The 4,389-nt window shown below is 39.6% G+C and overlaps 1 pseudogene; it reads right to left on the reverse strand.

The window, feature by feature from the left end:
* Positions 1-244: 244 nt before the first annotated feature.
* LOC140635834 (SIN3-HDAC complex-associated factor pseudogene) lies at positions 245-2,969 on the reverse strand (annotated as a pseudogene).
* Between the last annotated feature and the right edge of the window lie 1,420 nt (positions 2,970-4,389).

Below are 4,389 nucleotides of genomic sequence, written 5' to 3' on the forward strand. Positions count from 1 at the left end.
CTCTGGTATTCAGAGATAATTTTTGCTGTGCTTGGGCATGCATTGCTTTTAGCTTTACTGAAGAAAAAGTTTTCATTCATTTATCAAATAGTTAATGAGTGCTGACTGTTAGGTACTGTTCTAGATGCTGAGGATATAGCATTGAAGAAAATAGACAAAACCATTATCCTGTAGCCCTTACATTCTGCTTATTCACTTAATTATTTGACTGACACAGGCAATGCTTTTAAATAGGTTTGTATACTTTGTTTTTTTTTTTCTAGTAAGACTAAATTTATTCAATACCCTAAGTAAAAGTTTTGATTATAAGTATCCAACAGTATAAAAAGTACAAAACAGATTTGTAGATTTCTAATATATTAATACAAAGTGCATGACTACATACAGTACATCCTACAGGCAAAGAGGTGGAAGGGGATGAAGAAGACTGTGGTTGAGGTCTAGCAATAAATAAATAAATACAGAAGTAGAGATGATCCATATTATAGTATATTCTACCACCAATACTGTAGCCAAAATGTACAAAAACAAAAAGCAAAAAACCAAAAAAACAAACCATTTCAAAATGACAGGAGGAAGATGATCATGGCCGGGACTCTTGTAACACACCTCAACGGCTGTAGGAGAGCCAACCCAACTCACTGTGTAGTCTGTGCATATATGGTGGCTTGTAGTTTTTGCCATAAGGAAGAAATATAAAATTTTAAGTTTAGATTAAGAACTATAAAACTATAGGGTGCCCATAAAAAGTGGCTCACTCCTTATTGTTATTTATACTATCCAATTTTAAAAATCCAGTTTTAAAAATAAGCACTGAGTCATGTTAATATAAGGTAGGCAAATGATCCTCCCTTATTATGAAAAGTATGATCTGGTGATACATTTTTTCTGAACGTTTAGAAAAGAGGCAATGAGAGTACTTTGGTTTGGGTTCAAGTAAAAGGCTTTCAAATGAAGATTTTAGAACTGAAGAGCTCCATGTTCAGGATGTATCGTCTAATATCTCAAGGTTCACAAAGCCTGACTAGAAGAAACCAAACGTAAGCCAACCCACTCAGCATTAACACACACCTCTTTTCTTTTAGTAGAATTTTACTTTAATATGTGAAAAAAAAAATACCACCCAAAACCCTAATAGGTTAAAACAAGTCAAACAACCACTCTACACAGATAAAACCTTCACAAAGGTCAACTGAAGTAATCCAGAGCTAAAACTGAATTGTGCAGATTTTCGATGAAGTCACCAGTCATGTAACCCAAACAAAAGTCAATTATTTACACACTAGGCAAGCCCTCTAAGAAATGTGCCCCAAGAAACATTAACCTTTGTTTTTTTGTGTGCGGCATCCTGAAGACTTGCACATTTTTTAAAGATAATTTAACCTTTTTAACAGAATGTGATCTCTACCAGGTGGTAATGCTTTGGTACTATTCATCTAGGACTGCTCATCCTAAAACTTGACATTTCCCCAAAGATTTGACTCTGCTTTAGAAGTTTCAATATAGATAAAAATCTTTTATCAAATATCAATATGGAGGTGACACAGGATGCAACATATACAGTCAGGTTACCTCTCTGTATATTTAGAGATTACTCCTTCAAGGTATTTGCGCCAGAGCTTAGTCTGTCCTGCTTCATATTCAGTAGTACAGGTTTGAATCATCAGAACCTTGGCAAGACCTTATTTTTTCAGAATTATTAACAACTACCTCTAGGGGCAAGTCCATGTTACTGAGTTATGACAAATTTATTATCGTGAAGGAAAACAAGGATAGCCGTCTTAAAAAATGCCCCAACCACTGCTTCTCAATATGGAAAGACTAAAACTACATACGTTTATCATACAACAAATCCCATCTCTGTCCCCTGAAATTCCCCTAGTTTCATTCATTAGAAGGGGATTAAAAAAAAAAAAAAGACTTAAAGAGCACTTTACAGCAGCATTCAGCTTTCCTATGAAATACTCAGCATCTTAAATATTATGTACACTTCTTTTTTTCTTTCAGTAAGCTAGACACTGGCTTCAGAGTTTGTGGAACTGGAGAAGAAATAACCCATTCAAAACTATTCTAGAAATTGTCTTTTGGCAGAATAGCATGTATCCAAGTTAAAAATAGGAGGGTTTTGTTGCTTTGTTTTCTTTCCAAAATTTAAATCATTTTTGTTCCCCTTCTACCTAAACCTCAGTTACCACTCCTGAGTGGAGATGGGCAGAGGCTCTGGCCCCTGCTCCTCCGGCTTCTCAGTAGCTGCTTTCTTGTTGCTGCAGCAAGGCTTGAATAGATGTGTGTCAATGAGGACTTCCCCAAAACGGCCTTTATAGATAATTCCACAACATATTTTCTGTCTTTTCCAGTATGTGAGATCTAAAAAGGAAAAAACCGGCGTTCTGTTAGAGCCAGAGGCCATCTCTGTGTCTGAGCCATCATCTGACTGTTACTATAACAAGGAGATTGAGCTGGGGAGGCACTTGAGGTGGTACTATGAGCGTCAGAATTGTGACGTTTAAATTCCTTCTGTAGTTTACTGATCTGGTTGCTTTTTATCCTGTTTCCAGATAGAGTTTTCACTTTCTTTGGTTTCAAAGTAGTCTTCAGACTGGGTCCTGCCCTTGCATCTACCACATGATTCCAGTTTTTTTTTTGATCCTGCTGGCAACTTCTTCCATCTTTTCACAAGCAGGACACAGGCATTACAGATGTCTCCTGAACGAGTTTCAGGCAACCCAAAACAGCTCTGGAAGTCCTTTTCATAGCGTTTACTGTCAGTGAATCGAGAACGGGAGGACTTCGCTCTGCAAATACAGCAGCCCTCTATACTTCGGTACATCTTTGGCTTGTGAAAACCAAACATCTTTTCTTCTGGGCAATAGTCTCCCCAAGGCAGCCGCTCCACGCACAATAACGTTCCCGAGGTGCGCAGTGCACGCCAAGCCAACCCCCCTCCAATCGCTCCCTCCTCCTCAACTGCCTTGTCTAGCAGGTTTGTATACTTTGTAGCTACCTTGAGTGAAATCCCTCAGGAGTTGCTCCTAAATACGTTTTATTTTTCCTTTCTGAAATCAGAAAATTTTGTTTTGTTCCTTGGTCGTAAAAATAAAACAAAAAGACAGTGTTCCCTGTGAGGCCTGGACAAGAGCCACTGTCAGGTTGCCTTCCATCCATCCACAGGCAATGAGTCCACAAGCCGAAGGATCAAACTAGGTCCACTCACACTGACTTGTGTAATTTCAAATATTTAGACAGGTCTTTCAGGGGGAATGAATTTCCATGAAGGAATTTTCCTAGTAATGACATCACTTTAAATTATACTTATATGCGCAAGGCAAAAAAATGTTTAAATAGCTAACAGACTTAAAAAAAAACTCTGGACCCATTGCAATTAAATGTGAACAGACATCTTTTGAAGAAGAGTGATACTGAGTCTTAGCTACAGCAGGGGAGAGCTTTGAAATAGAGCTGGGGAAAATTAAGCATCTGAGATTCAGGGTTTTGAAATCTCTATTGAGGATAGTCCTCTTACTGGTTCTCAGCTGGAAAGCTAGCCCTGCTCCACTCAAATCCATGGAAATAGACAGTCATGTCCATCTTGCAGAAGGCAAACCATGTGGCAGGACAACCTCATTATATATAAAGGCAAGTTGAACTGAGCAACTCCTCTGTTGGTTCAAAACCCTTTTGGGAACTTTCCAGGTATAATCGGAAACTAGTCTCTGTACTCAGAGGGCAGGGAGAAACAGAAGAGAGAGGTAGGCCACTCCAGTTGGCAGGTGGCAGTTTTAATAAGCCAGGGGAACTTACATATGAGACTTGTTCTGGACGGGAGCAAAATGAATGGATACCTGCATCCACATGCCAAATCTTAAAAGTTTATAAAGAGGCCCTAACTGGACTCAGTCACATGTACCACACAGTTGTTTTCTGCACCACATCACTATCTCAAGGCTCTGTACTTGGAGCAGCCTCTAGAGTGGGAAAGGCAAGGGGAACCTACAATCCCAGGATGGAGTGGAGAGTCTCCGGGAGCCTGGGTCCAGACCATGAGTTAGACTACAGCCACAGTATTTTTGTTTTTTGTTTTTTTTTTTTTAATGACTGTTTTTATTTATTCATGAGAGACATACAGAGAGAGGCAGAGATATAGGCAGAGGGAGAAGCAGGCTCTCTGTGGGGAGCCTGATGTGGGACTGACTCCCAAATCATGACCTGAGCCTAAGGCAGATGCTCTACCACTGAGCCACCCAGGTGCCCAGCCATGGGTTTTTGATGATGTTCCCCAACATTAACACAGTAGTCAAAGTAGCAAGGATGATGACATGACTAGAAATAAAGAAACCAAGGATGTCACTGCTGCTGCCACGTGGTTGGCTCCTTATTAAGGGGGAGGGT

The sequence above is a fragment of the Canis lupus genome, chromosome 6, assembly GCF_048164855.1.
Source record: "Canis lupus baileyi chromosome 6, mCanLup2.hap1, whole genome shotgun sequence".
Classification (NCBI taxonomy): Eukaryota; Metazoa; Chordata; class Mammalia; order Carnivora; family Canidae; genus Canis; species Canis lupus.